Genomic DNA, 20,042 nt, shown 5'->3' with positions numbered 1-20,042 from the left:
AAAAACTTATGTATTCTACAATTTTAGAACACCTACATAAATTCAATAGTCTTAGCAAATATCAGTTTGGTTTCCAGAGAGGTCTGTCAACTGAACAAGCAATATATGCATTTATAGATAAGGTTTTGGAATCTCTAAATGAGAAAATGGTGACAAATAGGTTATTTTGTAATTTATCTAAAGCCTTTGACACTGCAAACTGCCAAATACTGTTACTGAAGGCAGACCATAAAGGAATAAGTGGTGTTGCAAATAACTGCCTTCAGTCATACCTGACAGATAGGAAACAGAGAGTAGTCTTAGATAAGTCAGATAATTTGTGTGGTGGAATGATTTCATCAGATTGGAGAGACATAAATTTTTGAGTGCCATAGGGCTCTATTCTTGGTCCTTTACTGTTCCTGTTGTTTGTATATGATTTACCTTATTCTATCATGATACAGTGTAATTTTACCATCTTTGCAGATGACATGAACATAATGGTTAATAGTCATAAATGGGAAAATGTTCAAGAGTCTGTTAATATTATTCTTATAAATTTAATGAAATGGTTTACTGCAAATGGTCTTTCACTAAATCTTAGTAAGACTAATTATATTCAGTTCACCCCAACTGCCAAAACTGAGGAATAAATTACTGTCAAATATGCCACACAGGTCATAGAAAGAGTGGAAGTAACAAAGTTTCTAGGTGTGAAGATTGACTGTATAGTAAACTGGTCTCACTACATTTTAGATCTTTACAAGAGACTCAGCTCTTCAATTTTTGCAATGCAAATCATCTCTGACAGTGCAAACTTAAACATTAAAAAAGCAGCATACTGTGGTTACTTCCATGCTTTGATGGGATATGAAATGATTTTCTGGAGAAATCAAATACTTGCAAAGAAAATATTCCTTGCTGAGAAGCGTGTTCGTTGCTGAGAAGCGTGTTGTAAGAGTGATGTGTGGTGTAGACCCTAGATGCAGTTGCAGGAGCCTATTCCAGAATCTGGGAATTCTTACAACTACTTCTCAATACATATATTCACTTCTGTGTTTCATAAGTAAAAACACTCATTTACACAAATGTAACAGTGAATACCTTCAGTACAACACATGGAGGAAACATGGTTCCACACTGAAAGTAAAAATTTGAAGGTTGTGCAGAAGGGTGTACAGTACTCTGGTATAAAGATATTTAATGCTCTTCCTCTTGAAATCAAATGTGAAATGGCCAACAAATCTACAATTAAAGAGCTTATGAGGCAATTTCTTTTAGCCATATCATTTTACAGTTTGGAAGAGTTTATGAAACACAGTGAGAAACTGCCTTAAAATAAAATAAGATGTATTATCATATAAATTGAACATTAACCTGTACATTCTTGTCACATATGTAACTCTTTTAGTGTTAACTGCTTATATTCAACTCTCTGGGTTATATGACCTTTTCATATATAATTTACTATGTTTTATACTTTGTAATCTGTAGGCCTAATGTTTCTCATTTCATCATATTATGTCACGGATCATTGTAGTAGTTACGTAACTTTCTAATCTTCACTTGTAAACATAGTGTGTAAGTAAAAATTGACACACACTACATGCATGTGAAATTCTCACTGTTGGATCCATGGTGTAAGAAATAAATAAAAAAATAAAAATACTGGGTCTTGTATACCAAATTGTGAAAGTGAGAATTTTGACAATGAAATGCAAAATTCTGAAGTTCTAAACCAACTTTCATTCAGTGATGAAGCTGTAAGTGAAAGTGTCCTTCAAGTGAAGAGCAAAATGTGCTGGGAACAATAGCTGATGATGAAGTTATATGGGGATAGTTTTCAATATTACAAAGGTTCAAAAGAGTTTTGTGATGATTCAGGCCCTGACGCTGAAGGGAAACTACCTTTTCAAGAAAGTAATTGTAGATATGAAGAATGACTATAGGACACACAATATCTTTCAGATTGATTGATTGATTGATTTATTGATCCATTTCATCTACAGCTGCACAATGTGCAAGAGATATTTGGATTTTTTTGTTAATATTAACAGTTTTACATATAATATACCTTTGTACATAATAACACACATTAATATATCAATTAATGATGAATACTTAAATAAATGTTGTTACGCTATATACAGAGAGATAAAATACAAATTTTCTTCTGAATGAGTCTACATTGGGTAAACACACAAAAATTTAGTTTTGTAGGTATTCATTTACTGTGTAAAAGCAGTGATCAACCAAGTACGACTTCAGTTTAGATTTGAAGTGACCAATGTTTTGTATGTGTTTAATGGTATCTGGTAATGCATTGTATAGTTTGATACCAGGATGGATAAGGCTATTTTGAAATAACTTTGTGTTGACGCTTTGAACATGTACATCCAATTTTTGTCTCGTATCATAGCTGTGTATTGTGTGATTTTGAGTGATGAGTGGTCTTTTTGTATGTAAGTTTTGCTTTAAATACATTATATTTTCAAGTATATATATGGAAGGAAGTGGCAGGAATGGCATCTCCAGAATTTCCCCAGAACGAGGTGAGAGTGTACAACTGCGTAATATACACACTGAAGGGTGTTGTAGCTGGTACAATTTTTTAATGTACGCAGCACAAAACAAGAAGTACTTAATTTTTTGTTCATCTGCTCAATATGTGCTTTCCATTTCAAGTTGTCTTGTAGATGAAGTCCAAGAAATTTGGTACAGGCTGTTTTGGTAATTGTCTGTCCGTATAGCTCTAGATTGGGTGATATCAGATTTTTTGTTTGTGCTGTGTGTATATCCATAGCTACAGTTTTTTCAGTGTTTATTATTAAGTCATTGTCATCAAAGTAACATGTTAGCCTGTCAGTGGTTTCTTTTATGTTTTTTACAAGAGTTTCTTCTGAGTTTCCTGTAATTAGAACACTCGTATCATCAGCAAATTGGACTATTTTACTGCTGTCATTGCTTATGTTTAGGTCATTTACATAGAGTAAGAACAGAACAGGACCCATTACTGATCCTTGTGCCACTCCATATTTAACAGTCAGTAGCTTGGAATTATATTTCCTAATGACATTGTCCCTTTCTTGATCTATTTCAACATATTGTTCCCTGTTTTTAAGATAAGAGCTGAGCCAGTTGTTAGCTGTTCCCCTAATGCCAAGATTTTCTAGCTTGTGTAGCAATTTGTCATGATTTATGGTGTCAAATGCCTTTGACAGATCTAAAAACATGCCCACGGTAAGTTTTTTGTTGTCTAAAGCTATCAGTACCTCTAATAGAAAGGAGTGAACTGCAGATTCGGTTGAGCGGTTTGCTCTAAATCCATGTTGAGATTCTGACAGAATGCTATTTACCTCTAAAAAATCTGTTAGCCACTTATTGAAAAGTCTTTCTAATATCTTTGAGAAAACAGAAAGAAGTGCCAGGGGTCTGTAGTTGGATACATCATCTTTGTTTCCTTTCTTGTATAATGGCTTTACTTTTGCTAGTTTCAAACATGAAGGAAAAGTTCCTGTAGCAAAAGATAGGTTACATAGGTAGGTTAAGGGCTCAGTAATCAAGTCCCCACACTTCTTTATAATGAAAGTATATGTTTATCTAGTCACTGTCAAGAAACTTGAACTTGTCAACAAACACATTCAGATTTAGATTCAATGTTTGCAAGACAGGTTAGTCTCTCTCTCTCTGCACCCCTCCTCCAAACTTACTTGAGGTGCTAGAAGTATTCTTTCACACAATATTGGCTTTCACACCTGGTGTTTACTTTACTAAAAATGTCTGGGTTGGGAGGTCATGGCCAATATATTTGTCTCCAACTGCAGGAGATGAGACATCTTCGGAGGTTGATGTTTCTCCCCTAAAGATGTCTCCCACAGTCTAACTGTAAGAGATGGGATGTCAGAGATTAGTTTTATATACCAACCGTGGCGCCAAAATTTTAAATGAAGCATTATTTTCTTCCAATGCCCCAACTAGTAGTTGGAGATTTTAGATGAGTAAAATAAATATTAGCATGTGTGGACCTGGTTGCAGCATGAATTACTATTGAGGGTATGAAGAAAGTCTGCACCTTGAATCTTGGGTTCCAGCTGCTCTGTGTAGTGGCCCCTACAGAGAGAGCTTCAAGTCTCTGGTCCCTTGTTGCAGTCCTCATCATAAGTCTGTAAAACAAACCTCACCAGCTGCTGTTATCTGAGGTAGAATGAGCAAACATTCTTGAAGAAGTTGTTGTTCTTACACATTACTTTTCTTCCTGCTTTGTGACAGAGAGAGACTTCTGAAAGAAATCAAGTTTTCAATAATTAAAACAGAAGTCACATCATTTTAAGGTAGCACCCCTGCTAGGGATAAAAAATTTGAAAGGAACAAAAATTGAATGGACAAGTATGTACCATTTTAAGCATAATCTGGGGAGCATATGGTCATATTTTCTTATTCTTAAGCTAAAAATTCTTGGGCTTTTTAAGCAACAATATTTTTTCAATGTTTGCTCCTGAAATAGAAAAAACTGTGTACTAACTATTCAACATATAAGGTGAAAACTTCAAAGCTTGTGCTCCCAACTTAAGCAGCTTAAAAAACATAAAAATATTTCTAGCAGTATGCGTGAAAACCAGCACATGTTGTTCTTCATGCCAATAGTAGTTATTACAAAGATTATTTTACTTATGGGTAAGAAAATTGAGAGAATTCTATCCATTGGTGTGCCAGATGTCTAATTATTAGCATTTTTTAAAATAGTGGAAGCCAGTTCTTAATTTTAGTTGCCTGTACTAATGAGCCTAGAAGTAAGTAAGGTAGTGGTGGTTGTGGTGTTGCAGTTGGTGGTGGTGTGGGGCATAAAATATATACTATAACTACTACATAGTTCAACCAATAGGGAAAGAAGAGGTGTCACATCACTTAAACTTCCGGAAGTATATTCTGAATGTCTTGAGTCAAAAAATCTAACATTCTGGCTATTCTGTGAATTTATCTTCCCCATAAAGAACAAAGAAAGTGTTGGGTAATGCAGAGGAGAAAACTTCTTCAATTTGACAGCAGCAGCTAATACACACTACAGCCACGTGTGTATTATGTCCAGTGTACTATATTAAATAAAATCGTCATTAATTCTGAATGGTCTGTGTTAGGTTGTTCAATATGCACAGTTGCCGCAAGACACGATGGCAATTAGTATGTGCATTCACATGCGCCTTGTTGTCAGCCATTTGCACGTGAAAATGTCACTGTACAGCATGCTTAAGCTTATACTATGCGAGCAACAACAACCCAACTGTAGTTCAAAGCAAGTTTGTGACTGAGTTCAAGCTGAAGGCAACTGGTCCAAGTGTGCTAACAATCAAGCATTTGATTCGGAATTTTGAGAGAATGGGTAGTGTTCGTGATGACAGTGTTGACAATGTCGATCATCCATAAAGGGTAAAACACCTCAATGAGAAAACACATGCTGTGTTTCAAACAAGCCCCAGGAAATTGAACAGACAAGTTATACAACAGGTGGGAATCAACTGGGAGACACAGTGACAAATTGTTGTTGAAGACCTCCGTTCCTTCTCAAATAAGATTCAAATCCATCAGCCATTAAGCCCCAGGACCATGGAACAGTTGTTGTCTTTTGACATCACTATTGTCCACAGAATTGATGAACTGGAGTTTGATGTGAATACGGTTTGGTTTAGCGACAAAACCCACTTTTATTTGAATGGGTTTGTCAATAAGCAAAACTGACAGCAGCATCGACAGCATTTGGGGGACTGAGAATCCGCATATCGCAATCGAGAAGTATCTTCACCGTCAACAGGTGACTGTGTGGTGTGCAATGTTCAGTCACAGAATAATCGGTGCAATATTCCTCGATGGTACGGTGATTACCGAATGCTACGCGAAGGTTTTGGAATGTAATTTCATCACCATTATCTAAAGTGACACTGATTTTTTGACAAGATGTGGTTCACGCAAGATGGAGCTCGACCCCATTGATGCAGAAGTGTGTCTGATGACCTGTGGAGCTCTTTGGGGCTGCATTCTGACTCTGAGGTACTTGCAACTCCTTTTTGTGGAGGTGTATTAAAGACAAGGTGTACAGCAATAACACCAACACCACTGCTGATCTGGAAACAGCCATTCAGGAGGTCATCGACAGCATCAATATTCCGACACTTCAGCAGGTCGTGCAGACTTTCACTATTCATCTGCTCCACATCATTACTAATGATGGCACGCAGATCAAACATGTCATAACCTAAATTTGAATATCTGTAGTGGTGTTTATATGGTGAATAAAGTATGTGCACATCATAGGTTTTTTCATATAGTTCAATAATTGTCAACCTGTATTTGTGGCCATGTAATGTGTTTGGCTTATAACTTTTGCAATGGCCAGTTATGAAGTCATCAATGAAACTGATTGCTAACAGGCATGTAAGAAAAGCGTAGTTAAATGTAAATCAACCTTTAATACCATACTTGTGACTGATTGTGGTGCTCACGTTATAATCCTTATAAGTAGATTATTGATTTGATAGTCGGAATAATGAAGCATTATCAAGATTGAAGAAAACATTTGACTGTATTGTGAACAGTGCATGCTGTGAATTCAGTTCATAGACTTTTGACAGTCTGGATATCACAACCCCTAACCATAGAATTGTTGGTGACAAACTTTATTCAAACATCAGCTGCACTGTAGAAAATGGAAAGCAACACAAAAAACTAAATGTGCTGTTACATAAAATAAAGGGAGCCCATTGACAGTGTAACATCACTAAAACATGTACTGATGAAAGAAAAAGTAAAATACCTTGTTCTGTTCAAGGTGGAATCTTCAAACATCTTTACTTTCAGATACAAAAACACCTCAAGAAAAATGTGTAGCATTATTGTGTGAAACTTAGAGGAGCACCATGAGAGTGTCACAAGCAGCTGCTAACAATGTTATGTCAGAGAGTCAGTACCAAATCAGCTGCCACTTTATGCAGACCTGACTGATTTTTCTCAAACTGACATCCTGAAGACTGGATTTTTTCACATTCACTGTTTTTCTGGTGTCAGGAGGAGGCAAACACAAAAGGGTAGGCCTCTATTAGTTGCTGGCAGTTCAAACATATGGCAAATGGTGGTACCCCTTAGGGAAATGTCAGCAAGGGGCAGGAAAGGACACCAGGTGCACTCACTGTGTGTACCTGGAGTCTCATTCAACATGTTGAAGAGACTATTCCAGCAGTCATTTATGGATCAGGATGCAACTAACTGCACATTGTGATGCACATTGAAATAAATGATGCCTGTCATCTGGGCTCCGAGGTCATTCTCGGGTCACTGATCGTAGCCCTTTGATTCTAAGTTGAGTGGGAGTACTGAACTAGAGATATCGAAAGTTCTGTGATGAGCTAGGCTGTGACTTACTGGACTTGCACCGTAGGATTGAAAACTGTAGGGTCCCCCTAAACGGGTCAGGTGAGCATTATACATCAGAGGCCACTACTCAGGTAGATGATAACTGTAGCGAACCCAGAAGTATCAGTGTAAGGCTGAAGAAATGCCTCCCAAAGGTGACAGTATTAAAATCCTAATGCTAGGCAGACAAAGCATTTGCAACAAAATGCTAGAGTTTGAAGTGCTCATGGAAGGTGCTGAAGCTCACATAGTACAAGATACAAAAACCCGAAATTGACAGCAGTGAGACTTTTGGGGAAAATTGAAGTGTATCTCAAAAGAATAGGCAAACGGGTAATGAAAGTGGTGTATTTGTTGCAGTAGACAAGAAACTCAAATCCACAGAAACTGAAGCTGCATTTGAGATTATCTGGGAAAGGCTCACTGTTATGGATGGGCATAAAATTGGTAATTGGATCCTTTTATTGCCCACTAAACTCATCTTCTTACGTAACTCAAAACTTTAGAGAAAACCTCCATTCACTTGTATGTCAGTTCCCCAATCGTACTATAATTAATGGCAGAGACTTTAATCGTCTGACAATTAATTGGAAAAATTACAGTTTTGTTAGTGGTGGGCACAATAGGACATCCTGTGAAACGTTACCGAATGCCTTCTCTGAAAACTATATAGAACACATAGTTTTGGAAACCCACTCATGGTGGAAATATTTTGGATCTAATGGCAACAAATAGACCTGACCTGTGTGATGATGTCCTCACTGAAACGGGTATCAGTGACCGTGATGCAGCTGTGAAAACAATGATTATCAAAGTACAAAGGACAACTAAATCATGCAGAAAGATATATGTGTTCAGAAAACTAAATAAAAAATCAGTAGTGTCAGAGCTAAATGAGGAACTCGAAATGTTCAGCACACGGGAGGAGCATGTAGAGGAACTCTGGCTCAAGATTAAAAGACTAGTTGACCAGGCACTGGATAGATATGTACCCAGTTGAACAGTATGTAATGGAGGGAGTCCCTCCATAGTATACAGTCACTGAAAGAAAATTCCAAAGAAACAGAGATTACTGCATAATAGGTGTAAAACAAAGGATAGGACTACAGGTACAGAGATACTGAATTAACTGTGTTTGGCTGTCAAGAGCAGTATGTAATGCCTTCAATGCCTATCGTAGCAGAATATTATCAAATGATCTTTCACAGAACACGAAGAAATTCTGGTCATTTGTGAAGGCTGAAGTGGCACCACAGTTAGTTTCCAGTCTCTAGTGAATGAGACAGGAACTGAAACTGACAGTAGCAAAGCAAAAGCTGAAATGCTTAACTCCATTTTTGAATGTTCCTTTAAATAGGAATATTCAGGAGAGTTGCCCCAGTCTAATCCTTGTACCATTGTAAAGACAACTATGATCAGCATTGGTGTCAGTGATGTTGAGAAACAGCTGAAATCGTTAAAACTGAACAAAACTCCAGCCCCGGATGGAATCGCTATCAGGTTTTACACTGAATTGGCAGCTCAGTTGGCCCCTCTTCTAATTATAATCTATCATGGATCCCTTGGACAAAGAGCTGTGTCCATTTCTTGTAAAAAAGCAAACGTCACATATGTCTACAAGAAGGGTAGTAGAAGTGATCAACAAAACTATTGCCCATTATCCTTGACATCAATTTGTTGTAGAATCTTAGAACATAATCTGGTCTCAAACACAGTGAGGTATCTTGAACAGAATGACCTTCTCAATGCCAACCAGCATGGATTTTGGAAACATTGATCACATGAAAACCAACTCACACATTTCTCACATCACAAGCTAAAAGCGTTGGAAGGAGGAGCACCCAGGTAGAAGCTGTATTTCTCGATTTCCGAAAAGCATTTAACTCAGTACTTCACCTACACTTATTGTCAAAAGTGCTATCATATGGGATATCAAGTGAAATTTGTAATTGGGTTGAGGATTTTTTGGTGTGGAGTACACAACATGTTATCTCGGATGGAGAGTCATTGTCAGATGTAGAAGTAACTTCAGGCATGCCTCAGGGAAGTGTATTGGGACCTGTGCTGTTAATGTTATATACTAGTGATATTGCAGACAATATTAATTGTAAAATCAGGCTTTTTTTGATGATGCATTTATCTATGATGAAGAACTATCTGAAAGATGCTGCATAAATATTCAGTCAAATCTCGATAAGATTTCAAAGTGGTGGAAAGACTGGCAACTTGCTTTAAACATTCAGAAATGTAAAATTGTGCACTTCAAAAAACAAAAAAGTGTACTATTTTATGACTATAATATCTTGGAGTCGCTGTTGGAATTGGCCAACTCGTACAAATACCTGAGTGTAACACTTTGTAAGGATACGAATTGGAATGATCACAGAAGCTCAGTCGTGTGTAAAGCAAATGGTAGACTTTGGTTTATTGGTGGAATACTGTGGAAGTGCAATCAGTCTACAAAGGAGATTGCCTATGAATCACTCGTGTGACAAGTTCTAGAATATTGCTCAAGTTTGTGGGACTCTTACCAAACAGGATGAACAACAGATACTGGACGTCTGCAGCCAAGGGCAGCACGAATGGTGACGGGGTTGTTTGACTCGTGGGAGAGTGTTACAGTAATGCTGAAGAAACTGAACTGACAGGCTCTTAATGATAGACATAAACCATCTTGAGAAAGTCTATTAACAAAGTTCAGGAACCAGCATTAAATAATGCCTCTAGTAATATACTAAAATCTCTTATGTATCAGTCACATAGGAATTGTGAGGACAAGATTAGAATAATCACTGAATGGACAGAGGCATTCAGTCATTCTTCCCACACTCTATATGTGGATGGAATGGGAAGAAACCTTACTAACTGGTACAATGTGCTGTACCCTTTGCCATGTGCAGTGTGGTGGTTTGCAGAGCATAGATGTAGAGAAAGATGTATATATTATTACATTTTCTTTTACTGATACTGCCATGTTCTCACATACAGTATAAGCAATCTTTGCAGCCAGTGGTAGCAATTATAGTGTAATAGATGTAAGTGCTTTCAGCATTGAGGGTGTAATAGAACTAGCAGCAATTAATTATAAGTGGGGGAAAGAGAACTTAATTATTATTGGCCTATACAGACCTCCATCTGGTAACCTAGATAGTTTCTTTGATGTTCTTAATGACCTGCTTGTTGACATTGACAGTAAACACTGCAATAAAATGGCTGGGTTAACATAATACTAACTGGAGACATAAACTTTGACTTGCTGTCCAATGACTCTGTATCTAAAAAACTAATGCTAATACTAGCTCAATTTAACTTAACATTTCTGATAAACGAGCCCACTAGAGCGGTCAATAGTGTAAAATCATGCATTGACAACATTATAACTAACATGTCCCACTTCACATGCAGTGCATCAGTTTTGAAGCTTGCCATTTCTGACCACCACGCAGTACAGGTATTGATAGAAGCTGAAAATCTTCATATCAATAGAAAAGAGAAACAATATGTGACAGAAAGAATCACCAATGATGACAATGTTAAAGATTTCAATAGTTTGCTGGAAAGCTTACAATGGGGTGAAAAAAACAGCATTACTTTCAGTGATTTTTCATCAGATTTTTATTATTGCTTCAGTGTCTCATGTCCAGAAATGACCTTTACAGTAAATGACTGCAAAAAGATACAAAAAAATAATTGGATAAATCATGAAGTAAAAACAGCAAGAGAGAAACTTAGACTTTTCCAATATGCAATGACAAATAATAACAATAATAATAGACTAAAGGTAGAATTTAAGAACTATCAGGATTACTATAAAGATCTTCTGCTAGAAACTAAAAAGAAATATGTAGCCACAATGTTAAGAAACTCTACTAACACAGGTTTAGCTGTTTGGAAAGTAATGAATAGCTTTAGTGATTGTAAGGACAGATCAACAAGTGATTTTACTATAAACCATAAAGAGCATATCATGAAATGTCAATGTCAGATTGCAAATGTTTTTAATGAGTACTTTTCTTCTGTTGGAAAACCTGTCAATGACCATTTTAAGAATCTTCAGCATAGATATAGGGGCATTCCAGTCAAACAAAGCATATACTTGGCCCCAACCAATAACAAGGAAGTCAAAAACGTAGTAATGTCATTAAAAAAATACAAAATCAGCAGGCTATGATGGATTGTCTATCAGTACACTAAAAAGATACATAGACAACATATCTGATGCCATGGCCACAGCAGTAAATGATGTAATTGCATCAGGTTGTTTCCCAGATAGTCTAAAGATAGCACAGGTAACCCCGATTTACAAGAAAGGTGAGAAATCTAAAATTGAAAACTACCGCCCCATCTCAATCTTACCTGCATTTTCTAAGGTAGTTGAGAAAGTTATTTATACTAGACTATTGACATTCCAGAGTCAACACAATTTAATAAACAAAAATCAGAATGGCTTTATGAAAAACAAGTCAACATCAGTAGCAGCAACACAATTAATAGACAAAATAATAATGGCCATAGAGAACAAGGAGTATGTAACTGGAGTGTTCCTTGATCTAGAAAAAGCTTTTGATTGTGTCAACATCACCATATTACTTGACAAGCTGTGGAACCTGGGCATCAGAGGAACTGGCTATGAGCTAATAAAATCGTATATGAGCAATAGGAAACAATTTGTCTTGCTTAAAACAAACAGTGGGTCTTACAAATCTAAAATTACTGATATCAAATATGGAGTGCCTCAAGGTTCTGTCTTGGGACCTCTTCTTTTCTTGATTTATGTTAATGATATACAGTATTGTTCTTCTAACTGTACAAAAATATTGTATGCAGATGACACATCAATAGTGTGTAAACACAAACACTATGAGAGTACTGTGCAACAGTGTAACTAATGCAATAGTCAAGTATTTTAATGAAAGACATCTAAATGTAAGTGCTTCAAAGATTGCAATGATGGAATTTAACACAAGGAAACAAACAGAATCTGACATGAAATTATCCATAGGAAATGACATTGTAAAAAAGGAAAAATGGACAAAGTTCTTGGGAATTACAATCCAGGGCAGCCTCAAATGGGACACGCATATTGATTCCTTAGCATGTAAGCTGTTGAAGAATGTGTTTGCTATACATATGATTAGCAAATATTGTAAGGACATGTGTGTACTAAAAACTGCTTATCATGCCCTATTCTCATCAAACTTAAACTATGCTGTAGAAATATGGGGTGCAACAACTCAAGCCAATCTAAGTACATTATTAGTACTACAGAAAAAAGTTATCAGAATTTTTTGTGGTGCCAAACCTCGAGAATCGTGTCGGAATCTGTTCGCAAATTAGGTGTGCTTACCATTGTAGGTGTATACATATTGAAAGTTATATTGTTTGTGAAAACAATAAATCCAAATTTCAACTGTGACCTGTACCAGTACGATACAAGGCAAAAGTTCATATACCGTGTAAATAGCCACAGAACAGCTTTATATGAAAAAAATGCACTTCGTGCTGGGCTGAAGCTAGCCAATGCCCTACCAAAAAGTCTCACAATCCTTCCTACTAACAAATTAAAAGATCAGCTAAAAAGAATTCTAATTGAAAACCCTTTTTATTTCCTAGACGAGTACTATATCTGTATGAAAAGTGCTTCATAAATATGTCAAGCTCATAGTTTTAAGTAACCTACAACTAATATAATGATGATAAAAACAATATTTGTAATATTGTGATTGTATACTACCAAATGTAAAATCCATCAAAATGTAAAATTTATTAATGCAAACAAATCTTTAGTTTGTAATTTATAAACTGGTGTATTCAGAAGAATAATCTGTATGATGTCCTGAAACTGTATTATTTCTAGGGATTGTACTTGATTATTCGATGTTGAATAAATATTATTATTATTATTAAGCATTAGTGGAGCAAGTTTTGAGCCTTGTGCTACAACATGTTTTACTACTTGAAAATCAGAGTAAAAAGTTTCCATTGTATTCTTTACCTTTTATCTTAATTCTACACTTTGTTCTCTGTTTTCCACAAGTGGTTTTATTAGACTGGCTACTTCCCCCGATACTATATTTATGCAATGGCACACACAGACAAAGGATTTTGAGGGAATTAGGAATACTCAATAAAATTTCTTCTTTTCTTTGAAAGGTCTGATTATGTGCGTCATCAAGCTTGCTACTGCTGTTTTTGTACTGTTTCCTTTCATGAATCCATGATGCGCTTCCTCCAGGACATCCTTTTTCTAATAATTTTGTAGCTGTTCCTACAGTTTTTTTGATAAGGTAGGTGTAACTTATATGTCTGTTCAACAATGGAAAATCCAGGATGGAATGTAACAATATTATGAAAAGGATAGTTGTTACTCACCACATAGTGGAGATGCTGAGTACCAGATAGACACAAAAAAAGGACTGTCAGAAAATGAGCTTTCAGCCAACAAAGTCTTCATCGGAGATGAAAAACACACACTGGCCAAGAGCTCATTTTCTAACAGTCCTTTCGTTGTGCCTATCTGTGACTCAGCAGCTTTACTATATGGCGAATAGCATCCTTTTCATAATATTGTTGTATGTCTATACTTTCAGGATCCTCCTTGTTACTGACTTTATAAATCAGACTACCTTACTCTTTCTCAGACATGTTTGAAACAAACCTCTTTCTGTTACCAGGGTTACTTTGAATATCAGAGCCTTTGCTAGATAATGTGAGCAGTATTTGCTTACTTTTGCAGATATTCTATCTATGCTCTCTTTATCGTTTGTTAGTAATCTCATAATATTTTTAACTTGGTTCATCTGTTGCAAATAGGAATAGGCATTCTGTTATTTCTGGTTAAGCTATACTGCTTTTAGTCAATGCTTCATTTCATTTCATTAGCTTTTACATCTATAGCTATAGTATGCTAACCACTGTGAAGTGAATGGTGGAGGGTACATTCCACTGGACCAGTTATAAGCCGTTTTCCTATTCCGTTCAAGTATGGAGTGTTGGAAGAATGATTGTTTAAAAGCGCCTGATTGTGCTGTAATTAATCTGCTCTTGTCCTCATGATCCCTTTGGAAGTGATATGTTGCGGGTTGTAGTAAATTCCTAGAGTCATCTTTAGAAGTTGGTTCCTGAAACATTGTTAGCAGATTTTCTCAGGACAGTTTGTGTTTATCTTCAAGACTGTCCTAGCTTCTGAACTATATTTACATAATACTTATTTAAAGTTGAACACACTTCACATGGGCCAGTCAGTTTGTTCCCTTGTGCTGTAGTACTACGTCCGCACTTTCTGTCTTATTTAATTCATTCCTCTTTGTATTTATGCATATGGAACATTTAACTAACCAGCCAGTCTAAGAAATATTTTATTAGGTTCCAGCTTATAATAACGGTATTTTCTTGCTGCTATATTCATTTTTTTCTTGTATCTGTACATTTCACAGTGTGCCTGAGTATTAAACATCCCACACCTTTCGTTCAAATCTAGCTTTCATGATTTCTCTGTTGATCCATTTCTTACTGTGTCTTACACTTATGTTTCAGGGGACCTTTGGAAAAGCTGTGTTTATGAGGTGACTTAAGGCTGAGATGAAAGTTTTCCACCTTTCTTCCACATCATCGCTACACCAGTTCTTCTGATCTGAGTAACATTCCAAACATTACAGTTTTGGAAAAAAAATCTATAAATTGCTACTTTTATCCATTTTCGACATTTGCGCGCTGCTAATACGGCTTTACTACAATTAGATAACGTTCAGCTCAGAGCTATGTCTTCATATATAATAATGATAATAAAGAAATATTTTTTAAACGAAAAACATAACAGCTACGAACAGTTACGAAAACTTTCCTCCCAAATTTGTCCACAAATGATAATGTAATCCATGTATTGGCATTTTTTTATTTAAGCAGACTACAAAACAGGCAAAATGGCAAGAGAGAATGAATTCATTTATAACATTTATGTGTAAGGCTTTTTAATTTGGCGCCATCGCGTTTATTTTGTTTACGATAGACGCTTTATCTGTGGTCGTTCCCGTGAGCTGATAGGTCGCTGCTCAGTGGTCGCAATATGGACTATGGAATACATGGCGGTATTTACGTATTAAATGATCAACGCTGACACACTCGCGCTCTACAGTACTCAGTAGGTAAGTTTCATAATTATGACACACATACCACAGATTTTATTTTCTGGTTAACGAGTATTTGCATTTAGCAGGACTGTGAGTAGTTCGAAAGATTCCTTCGTTGTATCATTTCTGGGTGGTGTCAGACCCGAAAAACTAGACTTAGAGGGTTAGTGCCAAATAACGGAAAAATACCTATGGTTTAAGAAGTTTTCTGAAAGAAACTAATAAATCTAGTCTTACAACATACAGATTTTAGCCCCGAAGATACCTCGGATGACAGTCCTACAACTTCACGATATAAAGATGTTATTCCTTGACATACACATGCATTGGAAAAATACTGTATTCTGGACATGCACATTTTATTGAAAGTCACCGTACATTACACCTCCTTTATTGTGTTCACATTAACTATATAATAAATTTGCATATGATCACCTTCGCTTACGTTTATACGTTGTTGGCTGCAGAGGAACTCACTCGACGTGAAAAGTGAAATGAAAGTGTTTCTGGCAATGATATTTAATGTTCTGGCCGTATCAATATCACTATAATCCTTCGAATAAATTAAAATTACCTGCTCGAACTTAATTGGGAGTTTGTATATTATTAACTGGTATTCGCGACTGACCAATAACAAATCTAAATGTTTGTGTTCTGAGAGGGAACCCGTTTATATCTTCAGTAAACGATGTTTTCTAATAACATGCTACAGTTCGTTGGGATTCAAAATTACGTTAAGATTTCGATTTGTGCTGGCAGTGTGAAGGGCAGCTTGTGTGTGTTAACTGTTCATATATTAAGACGGAATACAATGCAGTCATACTATTTTAAGACATTGTAAGGCTTTAGGTCTATATCATACCAAGCTACCAATATAAGAAAGGAAAGAAATTGGGGAAATAAGCCTCTAAAATTAGGCGGTTAGATTTTGGAAATGAGTCTACTTGCTGTAAATTCTCACCCATAAAGAACTTCAATCTTTTTCATAATAAATTAACCTTATAAAATGCTGTTAATAAAGTCTCTGTAAAGAAATATCAGAAATAGCTTGAGACTGGTCTCACCTTCATAAATGACACCTTTGGTTAAATTAAGGTTACTTTGCTATGTAGACTTGCAAAGAGGAGCTCCTTGAGGATGACAAAAATTTTGAAATGTTATCTCTGTGTGTTAGAGAATTGACTTCGTCACAACTACTTCGCCATTCTGGTTTTCTTTGCATTTCTGCCTGTTTGCCTTCTTATTACCGCCAGTAAGACTTCAGTTTTCACTTGTGATTTTTTTCATGGAAGTCAGTCAAGTTCTTGTGTACTGTAAAAGACGTGGAGCTGACATTCATTAATGGGTTACATAAAGAAAATTATTTCACTGATTAAATAATCATGTATGTTTGGGGGGGGGGGGGGGGATACTATAGGGAGATAAGCTAATGTAACATTTACAGTTTGAGATTCAGCTGAAAGACATTCATTTTTGGGTTACATAAAAAAATGTTGGGACATTTATTTGCATTATTTCACTAATTAAATGACCACACGTATTTTGGGGGGGGGGGGGATATTATAGAGAGAAAAGCTAATTTAACATTTACTGTTAGAGAAGCAGCTGAAACACATTTAGCACATGTTGTCATTATGTTATTAGCTATAACCTGGATATTTTTCAATTTTTTTCCAAATTATTTGATTAGGACATTGATGGCTACTTTAGAAAATGTTCAATCATGTGAGGACCATTGTCTTAATATCTCTCTCCTGTGTGTGTGTGTGTGTGGGGGGGGGGGATGTTTGAATTTGTAATTTTTGAGGTGTTGGCGTTTTTCGTAGCTGTAGGTGTTGGTTTTTTTCATATCAGTAGGTATAGTTAACCTATATAGGTCAAGGGAAATGACAGTTTCTAATTTTCGTATTTTTATATGTAGGTATAGGTGTTTCGGTACTGTCAGCTGTGGTCAAGGGACATGTCGGATTCCAATTTCTGTAGTTTTTGCTGTAGGCGTTGGTGTTTTGGTATTGTCAGCTGCCATTGACCTATATAGGTCAAGGAAGTGTCAGATTCCTGCAGATTGTGTAATTATTTTTTTGTTCCTCTTGTGTGTTTTGGGATTGTGTGGTTTTTCCCCTTCCCCCCCCCCCCTCCCCCCTGTTATATTTAGCTTGTCCCCTCCCTAAAACCCCCAATTACCTGCGGTTGTCCCGTTTGTTTGATTGTATTTTTGGAAGGAGATGTTACTGTCTTATTTATACGTATTTTCGTGTTTGTTGCCGTGTGTATGTAGTGATATCATAGACGCCATATTGGAGACGCTTAGAATAGCCATTTCCACCATATTGATGACATCATGGGTAAAAGCAGATGGGTGAAATCTGACACTCGCATATTCGCCTCTTAATCATATATAAAAATGTCTGTTGTAAAGTGAGATACCAGTTTTCATAGGAAGTTCATTTCAGTATGCTTAAAATTAAACACAGGCCACCAAGTATTGCAAACTTTTCCTGTAAAGAATAGAAAGAGCTGTCCAAAAGAAAAAGTTTAATCAGACTCCCAGTGACTGATTTTACGTAAACAAGTTTATTGTATGTATACCTGTATGATTGAATAATGTACTGTGTTTTGTCCTATGCTGAGAGTTTTGTATCTTTGTGAAGATCACATTTACTACTCTCATTGCGATATTTATTTGGTAAATTATACTATTCTTGTTGACCAAACACATAAGTGAAAAAATGTACTTGCATTCATGGCGAGCTGTTTGAATAAATTTGTGCAAGTGTGTCTAGGGTAGATTCTACTCATAAATCTGATGACCTCCATTGGTGCCATAAAGACTTTGGGAAAAAGACATTTTTAAATGTTTAATGTAAAAGCTTTGGTGCCAAACATTTAAAGTCTTTTCTTCAACATTTGAGTGCTGCAAGATGCGCCATACTGAAAACTTTTATAAAGACTTTGTTTACACGCGACTGATTTCACTAGAATATGACGTCATACATCATAAATATCCAAGGTATGCAGCTTTTTGATTGTTTGCAAACCACAAAGAGTTGTAACTGAACAAACAGCATCTGCTGTCGAATTAGTCTTTTTCATAGGTTGAGGATGTGGACTGACAGTTTCAGAGCAGGAATTTTGAATGCTGTACTGTCAATTTATTTCAGCATCATCCTGTTTATGTGCAGTTGAAACTGAATGAACTGAGTCTTGTTAACACAAAGGACAGATGATTTGAAGTGAACCAGTCTAGAGCTTCATTGAATATTGTGGGTGAAGTGTTCTCTAGATTGCAGTTGGTTGCTTTGTCAACCATAATGGTTGTGCTGTCTGCAAATAGGATAAAGTGTGCTTTTTGGCTCGCACACAATGGCAGCTCATTGATAAAGATTAAGAATAGGAACCCTACAATATGACATCTCACTGTGCCCAAGTCAGGACAGGCAGGAGCTATTGCAGAATTATTTGACACTGCCTTCTGCTTGCTGCCCTCTTGACTCGTGCCACGTCTCTGCTGTGCCATATAAGCCATAGTAGAATTTTATTACGGATATTACATTTATTAAGATGGTCCATAATCCTCTTGTACATAAACTTAGCCAGTATTTGAGGATGACTTGTTAGCAATGGAATTGGCCAGTTGGAAGCCTCAGCTTTATCACCTCTTTTGAAGAATAGTTCGACAATTGCATATTTGAATCCAATAGGAAGAGCACCTTGATTTAAAAATTCATTAAATATTTGATAAAACTCTAAAAATAAATTAATAGCAGTGCTCTAGTACTTTAATTGATACATTGTCCACACCAGTGCTGTTTTTGTTTTTCATTTGTGTTATCACTTTCCCAACCTCATATGTTGTGATGTGGAGTAGCCCTACTGCATCTGGCTGATTTTGTTCTCCACAGATTTTTGTAGAAAGTTCACAGCATCAACCACAGACCCTCTACTATCAATTTCATGAGCTAGTGTCCAAAAATTGTGATTGAAAATATTGCCAACTATTTCATCATCTACCATGCTGCCATTATGACGCACTTCAGTAGTGCCTGAACTTTACCTGTACTCCTTTTTTGCTGTCATCCAAATTGTTTTTGGTTTTTTTATTTGAACTGTTAGTTTCAGATTTAATGAACTTCCTCTTCGGTCCTTTAATCACAGTCCTTAGGATACTACAGTATAACATTTAGAGCTCCCTATCCTATGGTTTATCAGATTTGCTGAGTGAAGTATAAAGCATTTTCTCTGCTGTTTTGATTCCCTTAGTGGGCCACTGTTTCCTACACAGTTGCAAGCAGGGTAACACATTCATACGTGGATAGGTTACAGTTATCACTGCCGTTTTTATCCTTTTTATGTGTCCCAATCCAACTCCTCCAAATGCTTGCTAAAGGTTTTCAGACCTTTGCTATTGATTAATCTAAAGAATGAATTGATAAAACTACTCTTGCTATCAGAGCTTACATCGTGCGTTATCAACAGCTGGCTGTTACAATCAGAAAGAGCATTTAAAATTTGTCTTACACTTATGTTACCGAT

The 20,042-nt window shown here is 36.3% G+C and overlaps 1 protein-coding gene across 1 annotated transcript in view; it reads right to left on the bottom strand.

Moving 5' to 3' along the window:
- The window catches only part of LOC126214985 (mucin-2-like), a 153,294-nt gene that overhangs the window by 57,359 nt on the left and 75,893 nt on the right, over window positions 1-20,042 (bottom strand). The gene's annotated exons all lie outside the window — the stretch shown is intronic.

The sequence above is a fragment of the Schistocerca nitens genome, chromosome 12, assembly GCF_023898315.1.
Source record: "Schistocerca nitens isolate TAMUIC-IGC-003100 chromosome 12, iqSchNite1.1, whole genome shotgun sequence".
Lineage (NCBI taxonomy): Eukaryota > Metazoa > Arthropoda > Insecta > Orthoptera > Acrididae > Schistocerca > Schistocerca nitens.
This window is presented reverse-complemented; position numbering and strand designations above follow the sequence as displayed.